Below are 11,507 nucleotides of genomic sequence, written 5' to 3' on the forward strand. Positions count from 1 at the left end.
GGGTCACCATGAGTCACAATCGACTCAATGGCAATGGGTTTGGTTTTTTTGGTTTAAGAGGAAGAAGAACCAGCAATAAAGACTAGAAGGAGTAGCCAAAGAGGTAGTAGGAAGACCAGGAGAGACTGGAGTCTTACAAACCACAAGAAGAAAATGCTTAGAAAAGCAGGGAGTAAACAACTGAATCAAATTCTGCAGAGAGTTTTAGTAAAATGAGCCCTGAGAACTGACCATTGAATTTGACATGATAGAGATTGTTGCTAACTTTGGGGATGAAAAACAGATGTGCTTATGAATTTATAAGCCACAACATATATTTTGCTACATCTTTCTCTTTCTTATGCTATGAGAAATTAAATAAAACCAGTATCATTTTTGCCTCATCTGTCAAATTTTGTGATTCTCTTCTGTACACTGACCTATAAGCTGTGCGTGAATTTTTACCCTGAAGACTTGTAGTTAGTTAGAACCAGCCCAGCATTGACAGTCAGGAGTCCTAGTGTGTACTAGAAGAAAGAAGAGCTCAGTATGAGGGGAACAGGTAGGGATGGACCAGGTAATAAGCCCCTGTTTCCATCCTATAGATGACAAGTATTTGCTATGTCCAGTTTGTGCTGTATCAATCTCCCCAGTCAGCAAAACAGAGTTATGGAGGTGAGGAGGAGATATGAACTGCATTTAGGAAACTATCGTAACAAAGCAGAAGTTCAGTCATGCAGTCATTGCTGAGGATGAAGAAAAGTTTTCGCTGAGTTTTAAGGATCTACAGAAAGTCCAGGAAATGGAGTAGGGATGGTATTGTCAGAGGATTTTTCTGATGGAGAAGTATGGAATCACAGAGTTAACCAACTCTCTTCCTTTGGGACTAGAATATTAGAAAGACCAGGCCTATTATGAATTTCTTGCCTCAGTTGTCCCATCTAGAAGCAAGAACTGCCCTAACACCTGATATTTGATAACGTGCTACTCTGAAAAAAAGCCAAGAGAACTCCTTCCTCCCTTGCCTGCAAATAGCCATCCCCTCCCAGAGACAGCAGTTATTTATGCAGGTGAAAAAAGGAAATCTGGGACAGAGATGAAGTATGTCTCTCCCTCCTTGGAAACTGTATAGCTTTTGCATCTCTCCTTCAGCACTTTGAAATAAGATCGTATATGGAATGTGCTGGCACTTAGAAGGAATCTAACCAACAACACCTATCATTATTGGTGATGTTTGTCTTACATTCTCGTTATTAGTGTATATATCTTATCTCCCTACCAGATTGGGAGCATCTTGAGGCGTGGACTGCATCTTATTCACCTTGTGTTTCCAATGCCTAATGAAGTCTCCACAGCATAGCATAGTAGGTGCACAGATTACTGCTGAGTTTAAATTTGAACTCAGTGATTTTTTTTTTTTTTTTTGTGGCTTTTCAGTTTTTGCACTTCCAAAAGCCCACTGTCCTTTAGTAATTTCTGACTTCTCAGAGACTGCTAAAGCAATGGGATTACTCCTTCACGTATTTGTGTATTCATCTAATGGGTGGTTACTCGTTGGTTGTGCCAGACATTGTACCAAGGGGAACAAGGCAGACATGGTCCCTTCCTTGTCAGCTTACAGTCAAATGTCATAGGCTCTCCATCAGAGCCACTTTGGGAATTTTAATTCCCAGGTCCACTCTTCAGTCCTGTTGATTGATAAGCATAGTCACGTGTCGCTTAACGTCCACAATACGTTCTGTGAAACAGGACATTACGTGATTTGGATGTTGTGCGACCACCATGTTATATACTTAGCAAAGCTGTAAGGGATACCTTTTGTTTTACTTCCAAATTGATACTTCTCCTTTGCCTCTTGCTGCTGCTATCACTAGCACTAGTTTTGCTGCATTTGGGAACCGTGATGCACTTCACAGTAATATTTTCAAAAGAAAATTAAACAGAGATAACTCTACAACACTCAAAAGACACCTGATACATGAGACTGGATGCTGCTGCCTGCAAGTTGAAGCATACACTGTTATATGGTAAACTTTGTATTTGTAAGTAGGGAAAGTTCACATTAAAATAACAATACAAATTATAGTACAGTGTATGTATTATACCAGTAACAGACATTATGACTATCAAGACATATGTATTATAGGTTATATATGTACTGTACCATTATATGCCTGGCAGCTGAATCACAGTGTACAAGAGATATGAGAAACACGTGTTTCCTGTGGGAAGCTGTTGCATTCAGCTATGCCTGATTACATCTGTTATGTCCCATTCTCTGATCAGGATTTCTGAACTCTATTATAAACTTTTGGGACCACGGGTGTATATTCTGCTGGATGCTGCCTGAACAGACATTATGCAGTGCACAGCTGTATTCAGAATGGGGTCAGGGATTGGTATTTATCAAAAACTCCTATGTGATTGGGACTCAGTCAGGTTGGGACTGCTGCTTCTGTGGATGTGACACTGAGAGTTATGTCGGAAGACAGGGCATGGCTGTTCTTCTTGATCTTAAAACTTAGTTTGTGATCTTGAGAAAGTCTCTTAACCTATCGCAGCCTCAGTTTCTCAGCCTTCTAAGTGAAAATAATATCTATCCTGCCTACCTCCAATGGAGTCCCTGGGTGGTGCAGTCATTTAAGAACTTGACCACTAACTGAAAGCTTGGTAGTTCGAACTCACTCAGAGATGCCTCAGAATAAAGGCCTGGCGATCTACTTCCAAGAGGTCAACGCCTTGAAAACCCTATGGAGTGCAATTCTACTCTAAAACACACATGGTCACTGTGAATTCAAATAAACTTTACAGCAATTTTTGTTTTTTTTGTTTGTTTGTTTTTGGTATTTGCCCACTTCCAAGGGCCAGTGAGGAGAATATGAGATAATCAATAGCAGGCTGTTGGAATACTTTACAGTTCTATAACAAGCTCTTAGTTGTTGTTACTAGCCATCAGCCAGTGCTTGGGACTTAAATGTAGCTGGTCCTTAACTTACTAATTTAAAAATACATTGTGCAAGTTAGTGTCTTTTATCTCCCTTGGAATATTGATAAGGGTACACTAAATTGGCTATATAATTTGTGACTGATGACTTTTTAGTGTACTAGCTCTCCAAGTACATTTACATTTAACATCTTAAAAATCATAAAATAATATAATTGATAATAATAATAGCAATCATTTTATTGAACTCCTGCAATGTGCCAAGTGCTGTGCTAAGCACTTTACTTGGAGCTGAAAAGGACTTTTGGAACTGCTTCCTAAAGGCCACAAATCAATGTATATTTGACCTCTTTTTTATTTTAACCTTAATGTTTTAAAAGGCAGCGTAACTAAGCCCAGGACACATTTAATAGAAATATAAAAAGAGTAATCCCTTTTGTCTTACAGAAAATTTATGGCACACACTGTTGTCATCTGCTTGAGCCCAAGACATAAGCTCAACCCTCCCATTTCACAGATTGAGAATCTGAGGCTCACAGACATCACGTGACACACAAAGGCTCATATTGGCCTAAGTGCTCTTGCTTTGATTTTGAAAAACTGCTTCTTCAATTTAGCAGCTGCAGCTGCTAGATTCAGTCCATTTCAGTCAATTAACCTGGTGCCTCAGCCTACAACCAAGTCATCCACCACAGACCGAGCAAAGCCTCTTCCTTCATAGCTGTGGCCTATCATGACCTCCAGCCCTTGGTCTCTCTGTGTAAGACTCCCTTAGGCCCTGTACCTTTTACACTTTCTCTCCCCTGCCCCTGTGCACATCACAGAGCAATGTCCCACTGGGCACAAACTCCTGGCATGTCCCCCTCATGATCTCCTCCTCACCTCATTAGCCACTTGGTACCCTTTGCCTGGAAGACGGGCTTCGGGGAAGGCAATTTAAGCAGTCAATTTAATTGGAAGATTAGGAGAGACCCGGTGGTGGCTGGGCTGTCATCTGAGAATAGATGAGCAATAGCTCATTTAAAAGTAAATTTCCTGCCTCTCAATTCCTGCATATTTTTCACAGTTCCCAGACTCTAGAAATTCTGAACTGTTTTTTGCACTACGGGTTCCTTTGTTTGTGCAAGTTTCAGCCCAAATATCACCTCTGTGGAGAGGCCTTCCTGACTCTCCTATCTAATGCTACTCTCCATTGCTTCGTGTTGCTCTATAATGTGGTAGTAGATTCATTATTGACCTTAATTCTTCACCCTTTTTTGTGCCCATCCCCTTTGCCAAGTGATCTGGCAGTTTCTCACACTAAAGGACAGTGGCATCACTAGAGGGGCGCAGGGAGTGGAGACTGCATCTTATGACACTGACAGACAGGGTGACACCAAAATGACTGTCTGTAAAATTTTTTTGCAGTGTTTCAGCAGAAATTTATTATTTTTTATAAAAATATCCCTGTGGTTAGTTATAACAACAAAAATATTTTTTTGTAAGCCCAGCTTACATGTATCAATATACCTACAAGGCTAAAACTCTACACTAATTTGTTTTTTGAATCTTCTAATGCGCTCCAGTCAAAGCTGTCCTTACTACCCAATTACAATGACGCTTTGAATTACATGGTTTCATCTGCACACACTACAAGCACTCGCTTTTGTTTTCTTGCTGCCAGTGTCTTTATAGTAGCTGATTTTGTCAAAATTTCTGGTGTTTTAGCTACAATATTGTGGTAATTAGCATTTGTGAACCTAATTCAATAACTTTTTTGAGAATGTACTAGTAATTAAAGGGAAAGAAGGAGTGCTATATGGGAATTACAAGTAACATTAATACAAAAAAACATTACTAAGGATTCTCATATGCATGCGAAAGCTGGACAACGAATAAGGAAGACCGAAGAAGAATTGACACATTTGAATTATGGTGTTGGTGAAGAATATTGAATGTACCATGGACTGCCAGAAGAGCAAACAAAGCTGTCATGGAAGAAGTACATCCAGAATGCTCCTTACAAGCAAGCATGGTGAGACTTCATCTTGCATGCTTTGGACATGTTATCAGGAGGGGCCAGTCCTTGGAGAAGGACATCATGATATAGCAGAGGGTCAGCAAAAAAGAGGAAGACCCTAAAGGAGATGGATTGACACAGTGGCTGCAACAATGGCTCAAGCGTCACAACAATTGTGAGGATAGCACAGGACCGGGCAGTGTTTCATTCTGTTGTATGTAGGGTTGCTATGAGTTGGAACTGACTTGACGGCACCTAACAACAACAACAAGGATTCTGTATGATCTAGTATGAGAGGAGGTCCATGGAGGAGGGTGACATCATGAGTTACTTCACTGGGTGACACCAACCCTAGTGATGGCACTGCTAAAGCGGTCGTGGCGGACAGATGTAAGGTGGCCTTCAAGATCCTACCTCCTGGTGTTCGCACCCTTGTATAATCCCCTCCCCTTGAGTATGAATGAAATCTGTGATTGTTCCTAACTAATAGAATTTGGCAAAGGTGATGGGATATCACCTTGTGATTGCATTATGCTATGTAAGACTCCATCTTGCTAGCCAACTTGCTCTGTCTCCATTGCTGGCTTTAAAGAAGCAAGAGATCATGTTGGAAAGGGCCATGGGGCAAGGAACTGTGGAGCATATAGGAGCTGAGAAAGAAACAAGTCCTCACACTTGAAGCTGCAAGGAAATGAATTTGACCAATTGTGAGTGAGCTTGGAAATAGATACATTGTAAGTTGAGCCTCCAGATGAGGACTGTGCCTTGGCCAACGCCTTAATTACAGCCTTGCAGAGAACCCAGCTAGCCTTGCCCAACCACTTGACCTCTGTGAAATAATAAACTGAAATTACAACTATAAGATAGTAAATGTGTATTGTTTTAAGCTACTGTTTGTGGTAATTTGTTACACAGCATTGAAAATTAATACAACATATTTCTCCCCTTTTTGCATTTGGGTTTGGCCATGTAAGTTGCTTTAGGCATGCCATTTGGTTTGGTTGGCCCATGGACTGTGTCAAAAATGTCAGTGTGTCAGTTCTATCCATGAGCCTTAAGAGGTCTCATGTGTTTCTATTTGCTCGCTTGAATTTCTGCCATCATTAGAAATACATGCCTAGGCTAGCCTGCTGGTTCTAGGAAGAAGATGAGATACATGGGGGCAGATATTCCCCAGCTAAACCCAGCCTAAATCAGTCATCCCCCAACTGACCTGCAGATATATGAGAAAAAAGTACTTTTATTGTTGTATGCCACTGAGTTTGGGTCAACGTGATTCAGTGAGTACCTGGCAGAACTGAGAGGGTGGCCCAATCTTCTGATTCTTACTCCAGTGAATTTTCATTTGCATCACATTGTCACTATAAAGCAAACTAAATACTAACATTGATATTTGCATAATACTTGGCGGTCTGAATTTTTAATCTGGAGTTTATAGATATGCATCTTCAGGGGGGTCTTTAAAACCCTTGAAATTATATCTTAAATATTATGTTTTGTGCATTTTGTGGGAAGGAGAGAGTCATTAATGGTGCCTCCTATTCTAAAAGGGATCTATAACACCCCAGCGATTTAAGAACCACTGATGCTAATAGAAATCACTTTCTTCCTAGTTAAACCCAGATTATGGTGTACGTCATAGAAGAAATATAATTCCCAGCTCCAATTCACTTCTTTTCTTGATTATTTTTCTTAAAATTTCATGGGTTAGTTTTTGGTAGCTTTCAGACAAAACACCATTTCTTTGTACTCATGCATTTTCTTTCTCAGTTCAAAAATAGCAATATTTCCGTAAGGAAAGTAGTTCCAATAAAGATTTTTTTAAAAATCCCAACACCAAGACACATTAAGAATGCTAATTCCTTTAAGTTCTTTCAGCTCTATGTCTCTGAAATGTAATATTTTCCTTTATGTGAGAATGACATTTGGATGGGAAGCATGGCATTTCTGATTGCCAGGAATAAAAAAAATCAAGGAAACCCAAGGGAGCGAGGGGTTCGAATCCCCACTCAGCCTCTATTTCCTAGCTGCAAGGCCTTGCAGAAGTCACTCGACTGCTGCACCTTAGTTTTCCTGGTCCTTAAACTGGGACAATCATATAGATATTCACGGGGTTGCTATGAGAATTAAATGAGCTAACGTGAAAAAGTGCTTGTCACGTAGTAAGTTCTCAGGAAATGTTGAAAAGTCAAGTGCATTACACTTCCTGCTGACTCTGGCTCAACTCGCAACTCTTCAAATGGGAAGACCTGTCTCTTTGTCCCAAAGTGATCACATGGAAATAGAAATGGACTGTTTGTTGACTGTTTAGCTGTACTGCTCCCTTTGGGAGGTAGGGGCTATATAAATACCAGTATTATTATGTTATCCATCTAGCACTGTGACTTTGGAGTATAATTAGCTGTTGTGGTAAATACATGGAAGAAAGACGGAATAGGATGGTTTAACAATAATAGTAGCAATTAACATTTTTCGTGTTTTGTTAAGGACATAAAATTTATGAGGCACTCAGAATTTCCAAATATTAAGAGAATTTAAAGATAATTAATCCACTTTTCTTTACCCCCATTGCAGCTGCCCTAATCCCATCCACCAACCCATCTCTTGTCAGGATAATTTCAACCGCCTCTAAGTGGCCTCCTTGCCTCCAGTCTTGGTCGCCTTTAATTCATTCTCTATTCTGCAGCCAGAGTGATCTTCTAAAACACAAATTAGACTTTTCTTTCTTCGTTGTCTGTTCAAAGGCCTTTGTTGGCTCTACAATGACTTTAGGATAAAGGCCAAACTCTGTAATGTTGTCTATAAAGCTTTTCTGGACCGGCCCTTGCTCAACCACCCAATAGCATCTCTCACTATCTTCTCCTTATTCTCTCCTTCTGCCAGACTGAATTTTGTCTAGTTCTTCTAGCCATTCACAAGTCTATCTAATGTTGGTGGTTGAGGGACCCCGATATGTTTTATCCCTATATTCCATGCCTGGTTCTGGAGCCAGCTGAAATTGAATCAGGCTATCAACATATTCCCTTTCTAACTGATAATGCTATTGGAGAACATGCTTTAGGTCCATTAGACAAGGGGGCTTCTAAGTCTTCATCCCTGTATTATATAGACTCACTAACCTCCATCCCCAGCTGCAAGCCTTCCACCACAGGGGATTGCCTCTGTGCAAATTAGAGCATGAGGGAACAGAGCAGAAAATCTTTATAACTTTGGGGTAGGCAAAGAATTCCTCAGGATGCAAAAAGCAAAAATCGTAAAAGAAAAAAAACATAAGTTGAATTTCATAGAAACTGTTCTTCCAAAATGAAAGGACAAGCCACAGACAGGAGACAATAGTTGAAAAAATATGCATCTGATAAAGAACTTTTACCTGAAAGATATAAAGAATTCTCACACCTCATTAACAAGAAAGCAAACCAGTTAGAAAGTGGGCAAAAAAATTCACTAAGAAGAGGTGTGGTGACAAATATTCACACGAAAAGATATTCAATATCATTAGTCACTAAGTAAAGAAAACTTAAAACCACAATCCATACCACTGCACACCTACTACAATGAAAAAAAAAAAAAAAAATACCAGTAGGGGAGGATGTGGGCCAATTGAGTCTTTTATTTTGTTTACGGGAACATGAAATGGCACAGCCACTTTGGAAAACAGTTTGGCAGTGTCTTATAAAGCTAAATATTCAGTTACCATACAGCCCAGCAATCCCACTTCTAGATATTTACCCAAGAGGAATGAAAACATACGTACACACAAAGACCTGTACGAGAATGCTTAGAGCAGCTTTATTCATAATTGCCAAAAACGGGAAACAACGCAAATGCCCATCAACTGGTGAATGGATGAACAAATTGTTATATACCCACACGATGGAATGCTAGTCAGCAATAAAAAGGAACAAACTACTAGTACGAGCAACAACATGAATGAATCTCAACAGCATTATGCTATGTGAAAGCAGTCAGGCACAAAAAGCCACATACTGTATGATTCCACTTACGTGACGTTCTGAAAAAGCCAAACTGGGGGAAAAGAAATCAGATCAGTGGTTTCCCGGAGCTGGGAATTGGGGAAGGGAATTAAATACAGAGGAACATGAGGAAGCTTCTGAGGGTGATGGAAATGTATATATGTATCTTGATGGTGGTGGTGTTTATATGACGTTACATGTTTGTCAAAATTTATCAAACTGTACACCTAAAAAAGGTGAATTTTACTGAATGGACATAGGGTCTCTATGAGTTGGAACTGACTTGATGGCACCTAACAACAACAAATTATACTTAAATAAATCATACTTAAAGAGAGGGAACAACAAATTATACTTAAAGAAATCATACTTAAAAATAAAGAGACAGAAAAACCAATTAAGGCCCAGATAGGCTTATTAGCTTGCTCAGGCTCTCTCAGGAAGTTATTCATTCTTTCAACTTGCACCCAGAACCTTGTCCTTAATATAATCATTATTTCTTGAGATGTTAAGGAAAAAATAGTTGTCCCACCATACAAGCAAAACAATCTAATTAGCCACCTTCTTTGAGGAGGAATGAAAATGATGAGAATCCAGATTTAGCCACTGACCGTCAGGGTCTCCATCTGCATTGGTGACAGTTATACCCAACTGTGTGATCCTGGGTAGGGCAGGCACTTTAGAATGAGAAGGGCATGTTGATCTAAGGATCTTTTTTTATTTTTTCCCATACAAAAATTTATACATACATTGTTATGTGACTCTAATTGCTCCCCCCAGACTGTGACAGCACACTCCTCCTTTCCACCCCTGATTCCCCGTGTCCATTCAACCAGCTCCTAACCTTCTTTGCCTTCCCATCTCACCTCTGGACAGAAGCTGCCTGTTTAGTCTCTTGTATCTACTTGAGTTAAGGGGCACACTCCTCACGAGTAACACTTTATGTCCCACAGTCCAGTCCAATCCCTGTCTGAAGAGTTGGCCTCGGAAATTGTTTTAGTTCTGGGCTGATAGAGAATCCGGGGGCCATGCTTTCCAGGGTTCCTCCAGTCTCAGTCAGACCATTAAGTCTGGTCTTCTTACTAGAATTTGAGTTCTGCACCCCACCTTTCTCCTGCTCCATCTGGGACTGTCTGTTGTGTTCCCTGTCAGGGTGGTCATTGGTGGTAGCTGAACACCCTCTAGTTCTTCTAGTCTCAGGCTGATGATCTAAGGATCTATGTGACCTTCAGTTCCACCCATTGGAGTCCCACACACACCACTGCTAAGTTGTCTCATCTCTCCAAAGGAGTCATCGGATATTTCTGGTCCTCAGTTTCACCACTCCTAGAAAGTTCAAGTGCCTTAAAGTCCTAAGAGACAGAGCGAGTGTTTGTTTTAAAAAATATGTAATGATAGCCAACATTTTTTTTGGTGCTTACCATGTGCCACCTACTGTGCTAACAACTTAACGTGTGGGATGAGTTTTCATTTAATGTCCTCAACAACTGCTTTTGTAGGTCAAATATCTGAAACTTACAGATGGGCTAGAGAGGAAGGCATGGAGCAGAGGTGGTTTGTGCCTCGCCATTTCTCCTCACCCTGACCACATCAGTGCTAGTGGCCTGACTTCCGACTACTTGAGATCTTTTTCTGTTGGAATCTAATTGTCCCACATAGGCAGTAGGATGGATATGATCCTCTGCACAATGATTAATAGGAGCTGGTATAGAAATATCCCATTCCTTTTCTCCTTGGATGGAATAACTCTGAAGTCTATACTCTAAACCAGCTTCTAGAATTTTTACAGGGAGGTTACTCCTCAGGCACCCCCACTTTTCTGGCTGCCTTCCTTGCCCTGTCTCACTTCTTCACTCCTACTTTTATTTCACCATACAAATAAATTACTTGCACTCCAATCCTTACCTCTTGGTCTGCAACTAAAGCAACTCAAACTAAGAGAGCTACAATGGCACCTTGAACGGTTACTACTGCAATAACCATGAGCACACGTTCTCAAAGGAAGCTCAGAGACCACAAGTAGATTTAAAATTAAACAACAAAAAAAAAAAAAGTAGAGAGAATGCCCTAGCATGTCAGAAGGAGGAGAGTTCATAGAGAGCTATAGTGCTGAGAGAAGGCTTTCTGGAGGTGGGAAGAATTGAGTTCAGCATTTAACAGTGAGAGCTTAGGTGTGCTTCTTAGTTGCATAATACAACCATGTGACTGGATTGTCATGGTTGAGGGAAGAACACAACAATGACACTGGTTAAAGAAATAGGTATAAGATGTAAGCTAGGTCCCAAGGTGGATGGATTGAATCTGCCTAGATATTTAATTTCCTTCCACAATACCATCTCTTAAAAAGCCAGGCCTCTTCCTTCCAGGACATTGAAAGAAAGCAAATGAATTGTGTGGCCAGCTCATCTGATGTCATATGACAGGTGGCCCCAGATCCCTGAATGTCTCTGAGCTCCTGGTCCCTAAGCCAGGGCTGGGTTGAGCAACAGTGTCTAGAAAAGTTAGTGGCCCAGACTCTTGGAGCAACTTTTTCGTCCTGATTCCAAGGAGATAAGCTTGAGGGATGATGTATAAAATATGATCACTGTGATGGTTAAGATTGTGTGTCAAC

The sequence above is a fragment of the Trichechus manatus genome, unplaced genomic scaffold (genome assembly GCF_000243295.1).
Source record: "Trichechus manatus latirostris isolate Lorelei unplaced genomic scaffold, TriManLat1.0 scaffold00016, whole genome shotgun sequence".
NCBI classification, from domain to species: domain Eukaryota; kingdom Metazoa; phylum Chordata; class Mammalia; order Sirenia; family Trichechidae; genus Trichechus; species Trichechus manatus.